This window comes from Rutidosis leptorrhynchoides, chromosome 6 (genome assembly GCF_046630445.1).
Source record: "Rutidosis leptorrhynchoides isolate AG116_Rl617_1_P2 chromosome 6, CSIRO_AGI_Rlap_v1, whole genome shotgun sequence".
Taxonomy (NCBI): Eukaryota; Viridiplantae; Streptophyta; class Magnoliopsida; order Asterales; family Asteraceae; genus Rutidosis; species Rutidosis leptorrhynchoides.
Window position 1 is genome coordinate 3,886,402 of NC_092338.1, and position 22,072 is coordinate 3,908,473.

At 34.9% G+C, this 22,072-nt stretch overlaps 1 pseudogene; it reads left to right on the forward strand.

Annotated features, from left to right (window-relative positions):
• The first annotated feature begins 16,858 nt into the window (after nt 1–16,858).
• Nucleotides 16,859–22,072, forward strand: part of LOC139852205 (polyadenylate-binding protein 2-like) — a 46,371-nt pseudogene continuing 41,157 nt past the window's right edge.

Sequence of the window (22,072 nt, forward strand, 5' to 3'; positions counted from 1 at the left end):
GTTGCCTTTTAGACTCCTTTATTTAAGGAAACCAGTAATATAAGCACCCTTCTAAACTAATGTATTGAACATAATACTCAAGCTAAATCAAATGACCATCCAAAATATTCAACAAACTAGTGAAACTATCAAATCAATAAGACAATATTGCGCTACAGAACAGCTAAAAAAACAGGCTTCAGGTTTTCCAATTTTTCTATCAGATGAAACCTGAATGACGAAGTTCATGACACTAACATATCAAGTCATTTTTGATACTGCACTGATTACAAATTTACAATCGCCCCTTGACGTCAACTAATAAATCAGGGACAACTAGGTGCATTTCAAATCGATATATGATCATACAAACAAGGGCATTTTAAGTGAAAAGTAAGGCATTTTCCATAGCAGTTTAATATCCTCCCATTATACCATCACTCTAGTTTCAGTCAATAGTTCAAAATTATCATCACATCTACGCGTCCTCTCACAAACAGAAACAACAATCATACGTGAAAATCACACAGCCATGCACAACTGCACGTATAAACTGAAGTAAAATTCCTGTCTTACCCACCTCATTAATTTGCTTACAATTCAAAATCGGGAAAAATTCAGCTAACGTTGTGACAAGAATGAGTGAAGGGAAAAGCAACTAGTGCCTGCTGTTAGTGACAACAACGTCTACATACAGAACCCCTAAAATAAATTCTTGTAAGATTAATAACGCAATAAATAAAAACGGTTATTCACCTAAATCGAGTAGATAGTCACCGTTAAGCTGTATATCAATGCAGTTAGAAGTAATCTGTAATCCAAAACCAGATTGTAAAATAAAGTTTTTTTTTTTTTTTTACTCCCCTATAATGTCTTTCATCTCAAAATCCACACTACTATGAGGAATCCAGCATATATACGTATTACACAAAATGTCAAAATCTATGACATATACCAATACCACTCATATAAAGCCTTCAAAATTTTAGCTACCGAGTAGCAACAAAAATTAATGGATCAATTAACTATTGCACATAGAACTAGCACCATTAGCTTATAAATTATTAACTTATAGAAGTTATAAGATCTAACTTCCTTTAACTTACAACCTCCGCTTAAGATTTCCTTTGATCTGTAACCTCGAGATTTAAAGTATAATCTATAATCTATAAATCAAATAAAAAAATTAGAATACTGTTATGCTATACGCAAGTTTGGGTATATACAAATCCACAGATACTTTTATTGACTATAAGTATAAAACAAAGTATGGCAAAAATATAGGGTTAGATTAACGCTTACTGAATATAATAAATAGCATCAGATGCCAAAATCCGGAAGTAGGGAAAGAAGAAGAAGAATAGCGGCGAACGGAGGTTATTGACAGTTTCCGACGGTGGCGGTAGTAGCAGTTGTTTGGGTTTCTATGTGCTACGAGATGGAGTGAGTAGGAGCTGAAACAACACGTGGACTTGAAAGACAGTTGATGTATTTGCTTATCAGTCCTTTTATCTTCCAATGTTTATATTTAAAACACTGTGTGTTTTTGAATAAAAAGATCTACTGAGAAATTTACTTGATGAAATGAAATCTGTGTGTTTGAATTCTGTTTAAAAAAAAATAAAACTAAAAAATGATGTATTAACGTTGATTTTATTTTAACTAGTCCGGACCGGCCCGCGGCGGGGGCTTTCGGGCTGCGTATTCATATTCAACGTAGTGTTGTCTATTTACAGAGGGGAACACGGCCCATGTGTTAAGCGCCGTTTTAGATGTCGTTGTGTTAAGCGTTTTTTAAAAGTATCCGTTTCGAACGTAGTTAGTTTTGTTTTGTTCAATAAATTTTTTCTAGTGTAAAGGTGTTGTCGGAAAAATTTAACTCGCGGCGAGCAGAAAGATACGGGTTGTCGTTGTGTTTAGCATTTTTTTTTTAAAAGTGTCCGTTTCGAACGTGGTTAGTTTCGTTTTGTTCATAAAATTATTTCGAGTTTGACGCTACCGTCGAAAAAATTTAACTCGTGGCGAGCGGGAAGATACGGGTTGTCGTTGTGTTTAATGTTTTTTTAAAAATTGTCCGTTTCGAGTATAGTTAGTCCCATTGGGTTCGTAAGATTTTTCCGAATTGAACGGTAATCTCGTAAAAATTTAACTCGCACCGAGCGAGAAGATAGGGCCCGTTATAAATTCGGGTGGAATTAGTTTCTTTTATTTTAATAAAATTATATATTTACACTTTTAACCCCTGAAAATGTGTAAAATTGAGGGGTCGTTGTGTAAATATAGTTGAAGTTGATGGACCAGTTATAATGCGAACAAAAACTCAAAACTACAATCTCATATAACTAAAAGTACATTAATTCACACCACATTTAGTATATAAAGTATTAAAATTAATATTAATATTAATATTAATATTAATTTGAAAGTCTAATAATTATTTTTTGTGTTTGTTAAAATCGATCAAAATTGTTTAAAGCCAAAATTAATCACCATTCCATTAACCACTAGTTGTTCCCGACCTTCATTTGTGTATTTAACTAAAAAAATACCGGCTCGCGCGATGCGGCAAGGCCTTTCAGATTGCGTATTCATATTTAACGTAGCGTCATGTATTTATAGGATTAAACACATGTTGTTATCGGTATGTTTGGAAACACGTGGTTAGTACCTACTATACCTAAGGACTCCACGCTTTTAACGCCAGAAAATCGCATAAAAAAGAACAGAGCCATCGATATGATGTGGTTAGTTTAGGTCGTTTATTATACGCGTACGTATATGTATGAGAAAAATATTCCGAAATATTTGACGTTTTTTAAAAACAGTTCATTTCACGCATAGCTAGTTGCGTTGTGTTCGTAAAATTATTTCGAATTGAACGGTGAAGTCGGGAAAATTTAACTCTCAGCGAGCAGGGAGATATAACCCCTTAAAAATTTGGGTAGAGTTTATTTGAGTTTTTTAATAAAATAATGATTTTATGCTTTTGACCCCTAAAAAATTTATAAATTCAACATAGTTTGAGGGGGTTATTTGAAAATTGGTGTTGTGAGGGAACGAATATGTATTATGTATAAATATAAGGGAAAAGTATTTGAAAATGCATTGAACTTTTTCTAAATTCCTATTGTATGCATCCAACTTTCAAATCTTCTATTGTATCTATTCAACTATTTTAATTTTTCTATTGTATGTGGTAAGTAACTTGTACAGAAGGTATCAGGTAATATATATATATATATATATATATATATATATATATATATATATATATATATATATATATATATATATATATATATATATATATATATATATATATATAAATTTTGTGATTGGTCCCTAGACTTAACGTCCATTAAATTGTTGCGTTAAGTTTATCTAATCCTACCATTTCCTTCTTCATTTTCAAAAACATCTTCATCTTCATCTTCAAGAATACCTTCATCTTCAATCTCCTTCACTCATATCTTCATCACCATCACCCAAAAAAAAAAAAAATTAAATAAAAATAAAAACTCTAATTTGAAAACCCTAAATTAGGGAAAAATGCACAAAAGCACAAAATAGGGCCATATACTCACAGATACTTTTACAACCTAAATTATAAAGAAATTATCATGAAACTAACCTATCTCGGTTTTAGCTTTCAACACTTAAATCAAACAATAATTCAAAACTTCTTCTTTATTAATCCCCAACACTTGTGTTTTTGGAAACTAAACGTTTTTAAAGCCCATCTCAAAATCGAATCTTACTGGTCAACAACCGCCTTCATCAACAACTTCAACCAGGACCGTTGTCATTACCTTCAACCACCGCTGAGATCCACGACGGCGGTTGTTGCTTCGGATCTTGTTAAATTGGTAGTTTCGGTAGATTCAATCTGAAATTAACCACCACCAAGGTGACGACGGTTGTTAGTGGTGGTTACCATCGCGTCAAAAACAAATCGATGATGCTAGGGCTTGGTTGAACAGTGACTTAGGTCCATTACATAGATGGGTTTTGTTTGTTTATTGAATCTAGATTAAACAGATGGATTGTAGATCCACTGCTGCTACTGCTATTCTTCTATTTCTACTAAATTTCATAGTTTACGTCGATGGATTGAGGGGCGTTCAATGAAAAATGGAAGGTTGAGTAAATGACACGATTAGAAATAGGCTTTAGATTTGTTTGTTCTTTTCTTTATTAATTAAGATTTATTTCTTTGATGTTTTAGGTTTATAAATTAAGAAATGTGAAAATTGTTTGATGTTTTAGGTTTTCAATTGATGGATTGTACGTTTTTTTCTTTGTGAATTAAGACTTGTTTGATATTTTGATATATTTTAAGTTTTAATATTGTTAGGGTTTGATAAGTTTGAATGAAGGTGAAGAAGGGTTGTAACACCCTGTTTTCCCCGTATATGATCATAGGTGTATCGAGTAGGTATATACATGTTACATGTATGTAAATAGAGTACGCGGGTGATCGAAGGATTTGTTTAAGCGTTTTAATGGGTTTTTATGCGAATGTTTGTAGCTTGGATAAAAGGCACCAGACCACGGCCAAGGTCGCGGCGCGACAAGTCTCGTCGCGGCGCGGTGTTTCACTGGTTTCAATTTCAGGAGGCTTGACAAACAAGCATTAAAACACGCGTATTCTCGCGGAGCGACGATGAGGGCCGCGGCGCGGCGTTCAGGGCGAACTGATACCAGATTTTAGTAATTTTAAATAACGTTCAAGGGCATTTTGGTCTTTTCGCGTGTGAGCCAGATTTGAGATCTTAATCTCATCCACTCATTTCATTTCTTCATTTCTTTTTCCTTTTCTTCTTAATTTTCTCTCAAAACTTCAAAACCCCATTTGATTCAAAGTGAAATTTGGAAAGGAAGATTTGTGATTCGATCTTTGGTGCAAGAGGCAACGTTATCCTCCTCGTTCTTAGCTACAAGTTGATACTAGCGGTAAGTTCTAACTCCGAAATTCATCTTTATGTTTTGATATTCAAGTTAGGGTTTTGAGCTTTTTAGTGGTAAAACTCATTTAGATGATGAAGTGGGTTTATAGAAACTAGTTATTTTTTATTCATGGCGGGTTTTGGGTTGATTGATATTTTGGCCATGATTAGGCTTTGATTTTGGGTGTAATCACTTAGTTTAGTGATTATGGAAGTATTGAAACACATTTGAGTGTATTTGGTTGACCAATTTTGAAATGGGTCAAAATTAGGGTTTATGTGTCAAATTGGGTAAGTTAAGTGTTTAGCACTTGTGATTTGATTTAATTGGTGTATTAGGGCCATTTTCACTTGTGTTAGTGATTATTGGTTAGTTTGGGCGTTTTTATGACTTTGGTCAAAATGGGTAATTGAAATTGGGTCAAAATTGATGATGACACTAATTTGGATTAAATGGATGTTAAACACTTTTGTTAAGTGTTAAATGGCGTTTTTGAATGAAAGTAATCGTGGGAATTGTTTTTGGGTTAAAATGACATTTTAACAAAAATTCAAACGCGGTCAAATGCAATATGGGTCAATATTGCACGTGTGGGGTTTTGGTGTAATTGGCGTTTGAAATGATTACTACCTAAGTAGTAATTTAGTGTTAAGACCTAGGTTTGTTCTAATTGGTGTAAAGTATGATTTGGGTTAAATCGTACTTTGTTGTGTTGGTTTGAATTACCACCCGAAGTGGTAATTGGTTTGTGTCCATTAGGTGATTAAACGGGTGGGTTTTGGCGAGCAAGGTGTGATCCCTCAGCTAAGGGATGTTTGTGTCGAGTTCTCTTTTAGAGAATGGCTATTTATGTGTACATTGTACCTATGTGTGATATAGGTGGTTACTTGCTCGGATTTGAGGACGAAGATCATGTTGTACATGACTTATGCGGGCATTCCAAGGTGAGTGGAATAATTATGCGTGTACATATATAATGTATTTATTTGTGTAGTATGAATGTGGAATTGTCGCGGTGTTTAAGACACCACATTCTACGTAACGAGTGGTATTGTCGCGGTGTTTAAGATACCACTCATTGTTTTGATTGACATGTGGAATTGTCGCTGTGTTCAAGACACCACATTGTCATGGGAGTGGAATTGTCGCGGTGTTCAAGACACCACTCATTGTTTTGATTGACATGTGGAATTGTCGCGGTGTTCAAGACACCACATTGTCATGGGAGTGGAATTGTCGCGGTGTTCAAGACACCACTCATTGTTTTGATTGACATGTGGAATCGTCGCGGTGTTCAAGAAGCCACATTGTCATGGGGGTGAGTTAGTCGCGGTGTTCAAGACATCACCCGTGGGATTAGTGATTACGCGGTGATTAAGTAACACTAATGGATGTTATGAACTCTGATGGTCTTTTACGAGTACCGTTCCCTAGTATGATTGGTTAACCATGGTTGGGTGAATATTGTATTAGCATATTAAATTGTGAACTATATGTTATTGGTGTTGCTAGCTTATTGTGAATTGCGGATATTGGTTTATGCATGATGTTTGCATAGTTGTTGAATTGCTAGCTTGTATGCGGTAATGTGTAAGTGATTGCAATTAAGTAGATTATATATGTATATGTATAATTATTGCATTCACTAAGCGTTAAGCTTACCCCTCTCGTTGTTTACCTTTTTACAGGTATTGTGATTGTGCAGCTAGCTAGTTGATAGACTAGATGCGTAGGAGCGCTTAGGCTCGATGGGGTAGCTTTTGGATAAACGGAAGCGGATCGTGGATCTGGTAGTCCCCGGGATTATGCTCTTGGTATCGGGTTAGGTTATTGAGTATTAACCCGTATTTCGTGTGATTGAGTCATTATTACAAATGCTTTTGTAATGTGTTAATTGTGTACCAAGGTCATTATAATTTGTTAAACGTATCGATATGATATTATGTTTTTGGTTAAAACAGAGTTGGAAGTGTAATGTACTAATGGGACCTAACTTATAAAAAAAAATGTACTCCGTTTTTGGTTTAACGGATTGGGGTTGTTTCAAGTGGTATCAGAGCATGGTCTAAGGGAATTAGGTGACCTTGGGATAGGTGCCTAGTCTTAGACTTTTGACGGATGTGCGTTATTTGCGGGACTTGTAGGAATACGGGTCGGATTGAGATTTGTTAGTGCCTTAGAGTAGTTGACTAACTAGGACTTGTGTTTGTCCAAAATGTGATTATGTGGGGCCTTATTTCGCGTGTAAATTAGTGCCTTAGATAGCTAGTGCCTAATGTAAGTAAGCGAACTTGGACATTGTTTTAGTGATAGTCACCTAGGTTGTAGGTTGACTTGTTGTTGTGGTGTACTTGTGTACATTTATTATTATATTGTATATATGTGTATATATACAGGTATCTATTAGTGCGATGTCCTAGGGACGAATCTATCGGAGAGATTCGGATATTTGGCGGTTGAGTGATCAAGTTCGCGGTAAGGACTATGGTCATTCGGGTACTAGGAGTTATCGCGTGTTATTTTGTGTGAATGTCGCGTCAGTCCGGGTAAAGTACTTTGCGTGATCATGTGAAAATCGTAAGGTACGCAATTGTAATAGTGACTGATCACCATTATTACAACCGTGTATCTTGACACCAAGCATGACATGACAAGTACCGAGCGGAGGAAACGTGGCATGGTTGGGGTAGAATCGGGACAAGTTAGGAATCTTTTATTGGTTCCTACGATATAGTGGTCTCGGGTGATGTGCTTGTTGTCACATCATGTTCTTTGTGAGTCGGGAAGTGTTACGGTGGACTCGGTTAGTTAAGGTGAGTGAGCAAACTCACGAGTTTAGTGCATGCTTAGTCACCCTAGGTAGCGAGTGCATTGTTGAGATTGTGATTAGTTGTAGTTACCCATCGTAACTTGGATGACCGATTAATGTGTGCGTGTGTGCGTCGAGGACTTGAATTCTGTAATGGGATGTAATGAGTCTAATGATTGTAGAATTGGGTTACACTTGGTAGAGTGTGTGGTTAGAGAATCATGTAAGGATTCTAGTTGTGGGTCACCTTGAAATTGGCGAATCGAGGAGTCTTCGGGTCGTTAAACTCATGTGAGTGGGACCCATATGACAATGATTGTGTTAGTGTATTTTGGATTAATGGGGTAACATTCCTAATGGAATATCCCTTGTATTGGTGGGTTTTATCGAGGTGTGGAAGGATGTAAGACTTGGTGTTTCCAAGCATCCCCTTAGTATTGGATGAAAGGTTTCGTTAGGCTATGTCGTTTTGGCCTTGTGGAAATTACGGGTAGCGTGTGATTGTTAGTAACTTTTGATGAGACAATAATCCGTAAGGTTTGTCGGGTAGGTATGACTTCGGGTCATTATTTTCGAGAGATGGGTGACATTCGGGTTTATGTAACCCAAAGATTGAGTTTCTAAATCTTGGTAGATTGTGGTGGGAATCTACATGACACTGTGTCAGGTGCCCCCTTATACCTGCTAGTGTGATGTTCAACTCCGGTGATGGTGTGATCACTTTGTGCTTAGGGTGCCCGTGAGATACCCTTGGAAGCATCGGAGATTGTGATAGTGATCAACGGGTGATAGTAATTCGACGGTTGCGAAAGTCGAAGTTTAAGAGCACTGTGGTAAATACTTCTTATGAAGTGACGGATGAGTGAATCTTATTGCTCTTAAGTGATAGATGGGTAAAGATGACCGGTGAGCCGATGATAGGCTTAATGGTCGGTTAGATCGAAGGTTATGATGAAGTGTCAATATTGCGGTTGATGGAATTATTGTGTCGGATTGGTCACTCTTCTCCATGAGAGTGAGCAATTGTTGATAAAGGTACGTTGCGTGGAAGATCGGGTGATCTCGACTGAGATGCACGACTGATTAAGCGGAGTGGCATATGCCTATGCTTAGAGGCGTATGTAGGACTTTGGTGAAGTTCGCTTTGCGAACGATTAAGCCGGTTGATTGTGATTTGTGGTATGAAGGTGCTATGTTGTCGCGTGTACGGCATTTCAAGTGAATGTGTATGTTGGCTCTGAGGGCCTAAAGTGAATTAGCGGTGTATGGTGTTTATGACCAACGATGGGAATGGTCATGTGTGGCATGGAATGACAATTCCGCGGGATGTTATCATCTTGGCGGTGAGAATGTGGAGATGAATCCTAAGTGGGGGAGTTTTTACTGCCGTCCGAGGAAGATCCGATGGTGTATTGTATACCGAAGTATCAGAGTGTACCGTGCTAGGCCTCAATAGGGATTCAGAGTTCCTAACAAGGAAGAGTGACGGGTTGTCGATGTTGACTCGAGATCGTGTGTTACGATTGTGAGTTACGATTCTGGAATGTTATGTGTGGAGTTGTGATGACGGGATCAAATGAAGTGTAAGTCTTCCTATGTAAGGTGGTCGTGTAGTACCAATGTGCGGTATGAGACCAAATGTGAAACTTGAGATTCCGAAGTGAGAGAATGTAACTGTCGTTGCGGGTGCTCTCGTGATGTAAATTTGGGTTGGTGTGAAACCCGGATAGTACTGTTGAGTAGGTACGGGTTCGAATTTGTGATGGATACTGTATTTTCCCTATCGGGAAACGTGTTCGTGGAAATTTTCAGTGGATTATTCCACTTTATGGATGATTATGAGGAGGGGAGTGCCGGTTCCGATTGTCTTACATAGAGACACGGGGTTGTTGTTTGGTTGCGAGGGTGTTTTCCCTAGTGATGTGACCTGTTGGTTGCATTGAAATGTCGAGGCCATCCTTAATGGACGGTCTAGGTTGTGACGACCCGGAAATTTCCGACTAAATTTAAACTTTATCTTTATATTATTCTGACACGATAAGCAATGTTTGTTAAGTTAAATCTCAAGGATTTTAAACTATGTTTATACATTCATTTAAACCTCGACCAAATTCCAATGATTCACGAACCATTAAATGAACATATATGAATATGTATGTATATGTGTATATGTTATAAATTGAAAATATCAACAAAGTATTTAAAAGTATAATGCTTTATATGAATGTATTTGTTTCAATATGATTATCGACGAAATTAAAAAAAAAATATATTTATATATATATTAAATGATTGAATTATCAGAAACATTGAATTATGATTACAAGTCTCTGTTGAGAGGTCCACTATGATTTGAGAAATCTATTCCTCTTAACGATATTCGGAATAATTTGTAAAGCTATTTATAAATAAAAATAAAAAGTGTCATTTACGAAAGTTAGACAAAAGCTATTAGAGAATTGGTTTCCATAATATTCTATTAATCTATTTTCAAACGTACAAAAACGTTTTCAGTTTAAAAAGAACTTTATTATTAAAACGTATATAACTTTTATAAATATCTAGAATCACTTTTGACAACTCATTACTTAACCAGTATAATAAATATAACGATATTTATATTTTATTTCATTAAATATATATAACGATTTAAATTAATATTATATATATTTATACACGTATTATACATACATAGTTTTTATATTTTTACTATACTTTAACTTTACATTTACTTTACTTTTACTTTACTTTAACTTTAATAATTCACTTTAATAATTCATACTTTAATAATTCACTTTAATAATTCATACTTTAATAATTCACTTTAATAATTCATACTTTAATAATTCACTTTAATAATTCATACTTTAATAATTCCCTTTAATAATTCATACTTTAATAATTCACTTTAATAATTCAAAAATCTATTATAAATAGAATTCAATAGGTTTCATTATTTCATAGAAACTTGAAAATATATTTCTCTAAACTCTCTCAATCGATTTACATATATATATATATATATATATATATATATATATATATATATATATTTGCTCTATATTATTTCAAGATATTATTAGTATACATAAAATATTACGACGGAGTGATGTCCGAGTGATTTCAAAATAGTTTTTTGAATGAGTCGAAGCTAAGGAAATTATGGGTTATAAATATGGAGGTGATGGGTATGGTTCATGGGTATGCTCGTGAGGTCAATCTAGTGTTTATCATCTCCGTTGCGTCTACGTACTTTCCTGTAATATTGAATCTCAATATTGATACGTGAGCACTCATAACTTAACTTTTATATATCAATAGTGTATCCCTGACTAGTGCTCGAGTATATAGGATTATGCATGCTTGTACATTCGATATGGTCCTTAGATAGGTTTGTTGAATCCTGAATTAGATACATATGCTACTGAGATAGGGTATATGATATGCATGTCATTGGAAAGCTAGCGAAAAATTAAGAACTTTTCATTTAGATATCGAATGGTTTCGATGAATGGATTTGAAGTTAAAGTCAACTGAATTTTAGTATTATTGTTAAAATGATTATTATTACTATCGTCGTTATTATTTTAATAGAAATATCATTTTTATTATAAAATATCATTATTACTATTATGTTAGTATTATCATTTTATCATAATAACATTTTTAGTAAATATAAATATTGTTATTTTTTTATAGAATAATAATAATTATTATTACAAAATAATACAACCTTTACTTATTATTATTATGATCAATATTATTTTATCAAATAAATAGGGGATACAAAAATATTTTTCACCACGCGTAATATAATTACATTAATAATACTTACCACTATAGTTTTACGATATTAAGTGAACTTTATAAATTTTACTACTTAAGATATATGAAAGTATATTTTATCATATATAAACGTTAATATAAATTTTTATTAATAAATGACTTTTATTATTATAAAATCTAATAAATATATTTAAATATATAAAACGACTATAGCTAAGTTATATAATAAACACGTATAAATTTTAGAAGCCATTTTGGGTCAAGTTGACTTTTGTTGACTTTTGCATATTAGTCTCGAGCATTAGGATTGTGGTACACTATGACTTGACCAAAAATTGTTAGACAAATATTGACCAACATATAAATATATATAATTAATATAGGTTCGTGAATCCGAGGCCAACCTTGCACTTGTTAAATGACGTTATATGTATTTTTACTACGAAATACAGTATGGTGAGTTTCATTTGCTCCCTTTTATATATATTTTTGGGACTGAGAATACATGCGCTGTTTTTATAAATGTTTTACGAAATAGGCACAAGTACTAAAACTAATTCTACGTGGGTTTAAACCAGAAATATACCCTTAGCTTGGTAACATTAAACTACTTGTCTATGTACGGTAGGCGCGAATCCTAAAGATAGATCTATTGGGCCTGACAAACCCCATCCTGACTATGGGATGCTTTAGTACTTCGAGGTTATTTTAAACACACCTGATCTGGTGTACTTCAGAGGGTAAAACATGAACGTTAAGGCTTGTTACCGGGTGCCTACAACTTATAGAATACTTTTATACACTTGCGAGTGTACATATATTTATAAACGGAAATCTTGTGGTCTATTAATATATTGAAATGATTATTATGATAAACCTATGAACTCACCAACCTTTTGGTTGACACTTTAAAGCATGTTTATTCTCAGGTATTAAAGAAATCTTCCGCTGTGCATTAGCTCATTTTAAGGATATTACTTGGAGTCATTCATTGCATATTTTGAAAGACGTTGCATTCGAGTCATTGAGTTCATGAAGATTATTATTATGTCAATTATAGTTGGATGTATTATGAAATGGTGTGCATTCCGTCAACTTTCGTTGTAAAGAAAGTTTGTCTTTTAAAAACGAATGCAATGTTTGTAAAATGTATCATATAGAGGTCAAAATACCTCGCGATGTAATCAACTATTGTGAATCATTTATAATGTATATGAACGGGTCCTTTCATAGGTAAGAGGATTCACCCGGGGATGGTGAATATTTGTGGGTCGTGTGGCGAATTGCGAATTTGTTGTGATGATAATTCGCCGTTGACGGGAGTCTAGTACACGAATAGTTTCCATGCTAGTACTAGGGGGCTGTCTTGTGTGGTTGTGTTGTAGGGTTTGAAGGAGAAACCCTGTGGCGAGTGTTGATGATTTGTTTAGCGCGTGGTGTATTGTTGTCATCCTGGATTAATCCAGTAATGGATGGTCGTATGCGGATCGATTGATGGGAAAGTGGTGTTCCTAAACAGTTTGTTTGGGTGTTGACTTTATTTTGGTATGTGGTTGTTACTAGCGATGTACTTGGTATGGTACCCTAGGAGTTGATATCTCAGTGTGAGATTGGTTGAGTTTTTCCAATGTGAGAAATTGAGCAAGTGTTAGTGCTCGGATTTGTGGATTTTGATAAATCGCGGGTGACGATTTAGTTGTTGGAGATGACTCTTTGAGGAGAATTGCCTAGAGGAGTTAGAAGAATACAAGGTGATTCTGCGTATTCTAAGTGATCGTTGTAGACTTCGGATGTTGTGTGTGTTGTACGTCTTGGAGTGCGTGCAAGTGTGTATTTAATTAATGGATTGATCTTCGGGATAATGAGTAATGTGGTAGAAGTTGGATCGAAACGATTGTTTGAGAACCATAGCGTGTACGTTCGGATTGGTTAAGTGACTAGGATCACGAGGACGTGATCGAATCTAAGTGGGGGAGAGTTGTAACACCCCGTTTTCCCCATATATGATTATAGGTATATTGAGAAGGTATATACATGTTACATGTATGTAAATAGAGTACGCGGGTGATCGAAGGATTTGTTTAAGCGTTTTAATGGGTTTTTATGCGAATGTTTGTAGCTTGGATAAAAGGCACCAGACCACGGCCAAGGTCGCAGCGCGACAAGTCTCGTCGCGGCGCGGTGTTTCGCTGATTTCAATTTCAGGTGGCTTGACAAACAAGCATTAAAACACGCGTATTCTCGCGGCGTGACGATGAGGGCCGCGACGCGGCGTTCTGGGCGAACTGATACCAGATTTTAGTAATTTTAAATAAGGTTCAAGGGCATTTTGGTCTTTTCGTGTGTGAGCCAGATTTGAGATCTTAATCTCATCCACTCATTTCATTTCTTCATTTCTTTTTCCTTTTCTTCTTCATTTTCTCTCAAAACTTCAAAACCCCATTTGATTCAAAGTGAAATTTGGAAAGGAAGATTTGTGATTCGATCTTTGGTGCAAGAGGCAACATTGTCCTCCTCGTTCTTAGCTACAAGTTGATACTAGCGGTAAGTTATAACTCCGAAATTCATCTTTATGTTTTGATATTCAAGTTAGGGTTTTGAGCTTTTTAGTGGTAAAACCCATTTAGATGATGAAATGAGTTTATGAAAACTAGTTATTTTTGATTCATGACGGGTTTTGGGTTGATTGATGTTTTGGCCATGATTAGGCTTTGATTTTGGGTGTAATCACTTAGTTTAGTGATTATGGAAGTATTGAAACACATTTGAGTGTATTTGGTTGACTAATTTTGAAATGGGTCAAAATTAGGGTTTATGTGTCAAATTGGGTAAGTTAAGTGTTTAGCACTTGTGATTTGATTTAATTGGTGTATTAGGGCCATTTTCACTTGTGTTAGTGATTATTGGTTAGTTTGGGCGTTTTTATGACTTTGGTCAAAATGGGTAATTGAAATTGGGTCAAAATTGATGATGACACTAATTTGGATTAAATGGATGTTAAACACTTTTGTTAAGTGTTAAATGGCGTTTTTGAATGAAAGTAATCGTGGGAATTGTTTTTGGGTTAAAATGACATTTTAACAAAAATTCAAACGCGGTCAAATGCAATATGGGTCAATATTGCACGTGTGGGGTTTTGGTGTAATTGGCGTTTGAAATGATTACTACCTAAGTAGTAATTTAGTGTTAAGACCTAGGTTTGTTCTAATTGGTGTAAAGTATGATTTGGGTTAAATCGTACTTTGTTGTGTTGGTTTGAATTACCACCCGAAGTGGTAATTGGTTTGTGTCCATTAGGTGATTAAACGGGTGGGTTTTGGCGAGCAAGGTGTGATCCCTCAGCTAAGGGATGTTTGTGTCGAGTTCTCTTTTAGAGAATGGCTATTTATGTGTATATTGTACCTATGTGTGATGTAGGTGGTTACTTGCTCGGATTTGAGGACGAAGATCATGTTGTACATGACTTATGCGGGCATTCCAAGGTGAGTGGAATAATTATGCGTGTACATATATAATGTATTTATTTGTGTAGTATGAATGTGGTATTGTCGCGGTGTTTAAGACACCACATTCTACGTAACGAGTGGTATTGTCGCGGTGTTTAAGATACCACTCATTGTTTTGATTGACATGTGGAATTGTCGCTGTGTTCAAGACACCACATTGTCATGGGAGTGGAATTATCGCGGTGTTCAAGACACCACTCATTGTTTTGATTGACATGTGGAATTGTCGCGGTGTTCAAGACACCACATTGTCATGGGAGTGGAATTGACGCGGTGTTCAAGACACCACTCATTGTTTTGATTGACATGTGGAATCGTCGCGGTGTTCAAGAAGCCACATTGTCATGGGGGTGAGTTAGTCGCGGTGTTCAAGACATCACCCGTGGGATTAGTGATTACGCGGTGATTAAGTAACACTAATGGATGTTATGAACTCCGATGGTCTTTTACGAGTACCGTTCCCTAGTATGATTGGTTAACCATGGTTGGGTGAATATTGTATTAGCATATTAAATTGTGAACTATATGTTATTGGTGTTGCTAGCTTATTGTGAATTGCGGATATTGGTTTATGCATGATGTTTGCATAGTTGTTGAATTGCTAGCTTGTATGCGGTAATGTGTAAGTGATTGCAATTAAGTAGATTATATATGTATATGTATAATTATTGCATTCACTAAGCGTTAAGCTTACCCCTCTCGTTGTTTACCTTTTTACAGGTATTGTGATTGTGCAGCTAGCTAGTTGATAGACTAGATGCGTAGGAGCGCTTAGGCTCGATGGGGTAGCTTTTGGATAAACGGAAGCGGATCGTGGATCTGGTAGTCCCCGGGATTATGCTCTTGGTATCGGGTTAGGTTATTGAGTATTAACCCGTATTTCGTGTGATTGAGTCATTATTACAAATGCTTTTGTAATGTGTTAATTGTGTACCAAGGTCATTATAATTTGTTAAACGTATCGATATGATATTATGTTTTTGGTTAAAACAGAGTTGGAAGTGTAATGTATTAATGGGACCTAACTTATAAAAAAAAATGTACTCCGTTTTTGGTTTAACGGATTGGGGTTGTTTCAAGGGTAAAACGTGAAAGAAGGTAAACAAGAATTAAGAAGGAGTAACGATATAATTTTGTCTAGAAATAACAAATAATGCAATATCTGACAAACATGAGGGACCATTGATGTAATTTTGAAATTGAGGTAACCTAGAAGTTACCTGTTATAACAGGTTAAATACATACAATAGAACAATTAAATTAGTTGAATGCATACAATAGGAGATTTGAAAGTTGAATGCATACAATAGGAATTTGGTAAAAGTTCATTGCATTTTCAAGTACTTTTCCCTAAATATAAATATAAATATAAATAAATAAATAAATATAAATATAAATAAATATTTATATTTATTTGTTGTTATTAATAATTAATAAATTAAATTAAACCATACTCCGTATACGACTATATCTGCCCTAATTAAAAAACCGCAACTTTCACTCTCCACCGTTCTTTATCTCCTCCGTCTTCCACCGTATTAAGGCGGCAATCTATCTTTGCTTGTCGGAACTCCGGCTAATCTATCCTTATCATTCATATCCTTCCCTCTCCTCCTCTTTATCTCTATAATTCCCATAACACAAAAACTCTAAAAAACTGAAAAATCAAAAATTCGTAGGATTTCAACTGTTCTTTTTAATTATCAAAATTTATCTGATTTTTGAAGTTTATTCTATCAAAGTAGGTCTGGATTTATATCAATAAGGGGAGAGGGAAGCAATAATCCAAAAAAAAAAAAAAAAACAGACGTTTATCTGTTAGTGTTGTAAGATGGCGGCTCAAGTTCAATCTCAACCTCAGGAGGTGAGTGGTGGTGCTGCGGTAGCGAGTAGTGCATGTTCTGGTCAACAGTTTGTACCGACTTCATTGTATGTTGGGGATCTGGAGTGGAATGTGACTGATTCGCAACTGTATGACTTGTTCAATCAATTAGGGCAAGTGGTTTTTGTTCGAGTTTGTACGAATTTATCAACTCGAAGATCTCTTGGTTATGGTTATGTCAACTATGCCAATCCCCAAGATGGTTAGTAATTTTTTACTGAGTTAATGATGTAGCATCATCGTTTAAATATGTTGTAATTTTAAAGGTCCTCGGTCAATATTATCTATAGGTTGCTAAGATTTTGTGCTTTTTGCGGTATACATTTTGTTTGCCATATTATTGTGTCAATGATAAATTATTTATTCATTCCAGTTATAGATTAAGGAAATAAGTGAAGCTTCAGGTTATATTCTTAAAATCTTATTGAAAATTAAACAAAACTCTAGAAAATTTATATAAATTGTTTTCTAGTTTCACGTATTTGAGATAGAAACTATGCAATTAGGTATTGTGGTGTGGTGTTTTTTCTGAACCTTTATGTAATGATTCTGAAATTTCAATAGAATCCTAGTTTTGACATTTCATTTCATTTTATTTGAATGTAATATTAAACCTGGAACGATGGACTTTTGGCTAAAGTAAAAGAGATTTACTCATCTGGTTTTGCATAATTGAGGTTGCAACTATGTAACTAGGCATAGTGTGTGGTGATTGTCTGAACTTTGATGTAGTGATGCAGAAAGTTCATTAGAATTGTCGTTTCAACATTTCATTGGTTCACCTTAACGATATTTGTATGAAGTGGAACAATGAACTTCTTTTAATAGTGATAAGTCAAAGCCAGTCTTGCTGACCTCATTTGTTATGTTGATGACAGCTGCAAGAGCAATGGAGGTACTGAACTTCACTCCTCTGAATGGCAAGGGAATCAAAATTATGTATTCTCATCGAGACCCGAGCATACGCAAAAGCGGATCTGGAAATATATTTTATCAAGTTAGTTCAATTTATACACCTTATGTATCAATCACCCTCTCTAGTTTCTAAAAATATATCTACTAATTTTTTTGTTTGTTTGTTGGGAATTTGAAGGAAGCATACTTTGGATAAGGTGATATGGCCGAAACGGACGGTTTTTATTCGTGCGGTGTCGTCGGGCCGCATCGCGCCAGGATCAGCCACCCAGGGGGAAGGTACTGTTTTAAATTTATATTTAGCGGGGCCTAAATCGTACTACTCCTTAGTATGAGTAAGGGAAGTATGACCTAGAGTCGTATTTTTGAGATATCAGTAGAATCGAACCTATATTTAAGTCTAAGATAGTTAGGAAGGAGTAGTGGTTACTTAATTTTAGGATTTTCTAATTTATAAGACAGATAAAGTAAATGCGATAAAATTTGTAATTCGGATAAGGTTAAAGTGAGTGCATACTATGACTTCATCAGTTATTCTGCCGAGATTATGGAATGCTGGCTCATGAATAGGCAGAGACCTTGTATTCATTACACTGGTCCTAAACGCCCCTGTCATAAGACATGTCACTGGGTACTGCGTTAGGCTTGAAGATTCTGAATAGACAACAACGTCCCTTACCCCTGACGCCCGTGCAGTTTGACTACAGGCATACACGCTCATACGGCTCATTCAATTGAGCGACTCGGTTGGGTGACATATTAATATTCTACAATGGTCTAAACTTTCTTAAGCATAATAGAATACATGGTTTACCATATCCGAGAGACGTGATGTGTTTTAATGCTTTCGTTGATGATTGGTTTTAAAAGGTAGTTAGGCCCTTAAAAAGAGTTCAACCATAAAGAACACCATGGCCAAGTCAAGCTGACTTCCATGAACACATTCGGTTATCCTAACGGTCCAATCCTTTATGTGTCTAAACAATCAGTTCCTTAATTAACTAAGAATCCCTCAAGCGGAGTGCAATGCTTGAGACCGCGTTATGGTGCAGTGTACTAATCAACACTGACCGGGTTCCATGGCCTTACTTAGCAGAGGTACAGCTTACAACAACCGCTGTGCTTCAGCGTGCATGTACGAAGTTTATATTCTTGGTGACTACACTAGCATGGTCTGGGACCGACAATGTACTAAGGGTCTAGTCAGATGTTTCACTACGAAAGAGTCCTCGGTCGGAATCTAAAGCTTGATAGACTTACTACAACCGGTGTGCCTTAGTCGATCTTACATTGTATCCGATAGACTTCTCTTACCAAGGGGTGACACAGATAGTGTACTCTGAATCAGGGTTCGCGATTTCCCAATAGCAGAGCCAATAACTATGTTCTATTAGTTGGAAAAGCGATTGAGTTTAAAGCATAATCGGAAAGCATTTCAACAGCATACACAAACCATAATATTATTTCGGCATTATAACTACTTACATCAAAGCATACACTAAAGATAACTACTCGCTAATCATGGCAACAATATCACATAACATAACGATAGAAGACATTATATAAAGATAAGGGATAGAAGTACTGAAATGTCCCATTCATATTGATTATAAACGTTCCATATTAATTGATTTCGTTGCGAGGTTTTGACCTCTATATGAGACGTTTTTCAAAGACTGCATTCATTTTTAAAACAACCATAACCTTTATTTTATCAATAAAGGTTTTAAAAACATTACGTAGATTATCAAATAATGATAATCTAAAATATACTGTTTACACACGACCATTACATAATGGTTTACAATAGAAATATATTACATCGACATATGTTTCTTGAATGCAGTTTTTACACAATATCATACAAACATGGACTCCAAATCTTGTCCTTATTTTAGTATGCAACAGCGAATGCTCTTAGTATTCACCTGAGAATAAACATGCTTTAAATGTCAACAAAAATGTTGGTGAGTTATAAGTTTAACCTATATATATCAAATCGTAACAATAGACCACAAGATTTCATATTTCAATACACATCCCATACATAGAGATAAAAATCATTCATATGGTGAACACCTGGTAACCGACATTAACAAGATGCATATATAAGAATATCCCCATCATTCCGGGACACCCTTCGGATATGATATAAATTTCGAAGTACTAAAGCACCCGGTACTTTGGATGGGGTTTGTTTGGCCCAATAGATCTATCTTTAGGATTCGCGTCAATTAGGGTGTCTGTTCCCTAATTCTTAGATTACCAGACTTAATAAAAAGGGGCATATTCGATTTCGATAATTCAACCATAGAATGAAGTTTCACATACTTGTGTCTATTTTGTAAATCATTTATAAAACCTGCATGTATTCTCATCCCAAAAATATTAGATTTTAAAAGTGGGACTATAACTCACTTTCACAGATACTTCCTTCCTCAGAAATAAGACTTGGCCACGGATCGATTCACGAACCTATACAAATATGTACATATATATCAAAGTATGATCAAAATATAATTACAACCATTTTTATTATGTTTTAAAGATTTGAGTGTATTAAGTCAGCTGTCCTCGTTAGTAACCTACAACTAGTTGTCCATAGTTAGATGTACAGAAATAAATCGATATATATTATCTTGAATCAATCCACGACCCAGTGTATACACATCTCAGGCTAAATCACAACTCAAAGTATATATATTTTTGGAATCAACCTCAACCCTGTATAGCTAACTCCAACATTACTGCATATAGAGTGTCTATGGTTGTTCCAAATAATATATATACATGGGTCGATATGATATGTCAAAACATTTGCATACGTGTCTATGGTATCCCAAGATTACATAATATATTAGAATACATGTATAATACAATATAAGTTAGCTAGGATATGATTTGTGTAGATTTGTTAAACATTTCCCGTAGCTAAAGAGATCAAAAATATCCAATTTTGTTTTACCCATAACTTCTTCATTTTAAATCCGTTTTGAGTGAATCACATTGCTATGGTTTCATATTGAACTCTAATTTATGAATCCAAACAGAAAAAGTATAGGTTTATAGTTAGAAATTTAAGTTACATTTCAATTACTAAAGAGATAGTCATTTCCGTTGAAAGAACGACATCTTGATTACCATTTTGAAAAACATACTTTCACTATGAGTTTAACCAAGATTTTTGGATATAGTTTCATGTTCATATGAAAAATCATTTTCCCAGAAGAACAACTTTTAGATCAAAGTTTATCATAGTTTTTAATTATCCAAACCAAAACAGCCCCCGGTTTCATTACGACGGCGTATATCCGATTTTATGGTGTTCATCGTGTTTCTAGGTTTTAAATCATTAAGTTAGCATATCATATAGATATAGAACATGTGTTTAGTTGATTTTAAAAGTCAAGTTAGAAGGATTAACTTTTGTTTGCGAACAAGTTTAGAATTAACTAAACTATGTTCTAGTGATTACAAGTTTAAACCTTCGAATAAGATAGCTTTATATGTATGAATCGAATGATGTTATGAACATCATTACTACCTCAAGTTTTATGGATAAAACTACTAGAAATGAGAAAAATGGATCTAGCTTCAAAGGATCCTTGGATGGCTTGAAAGTTCTTGAAGCAGAATCATGACACGAAAACAGTTCAAGTAAGATTTTCACTCGAAATAAGATTGTTATAGTTGTAGAAATTGAATCAAAGTTTGAATATGAATATTACCTTGAATTAGAAAGATAACCTACTGTAAATAACAAAGGTTCCTTGATTTTAGATGATTACTTAGAATGGATTAGAAAGCTTGGAAGTAGACTTGCAAACTTGGAAGTATTCTTGATTTTTATGAAACTATACTTATGGAATTTATGAAGAACACTTAGAACTTGAAGATGGAACTTGAGAGAGATCAATTAGATGAAGAAAATTGAAGAATAAAAGTGTTTGTAGGTGTTTTTGGTCGTTGGTATATGGATTAGATATAAAGGATATGTAATTTTGTTTTCATGTAAATAAGTCATGAATGATTACTAATATTTTTGTAATTTTATGAGATATTTCATGCTAGTTGCCAAATTATGGTTCCCACATGTGTTAGGTGACTTACATGGGCTTCTAATAGCTGATCATTGGAGTGTATATACCAATAGTACACACATCTAAAAGCTGTGTATTGTACGAGTATGAATACGGGTGCATACGAGTAGAATTGTTGATGAAACTGAACGAGGATGTAATTGTAAGC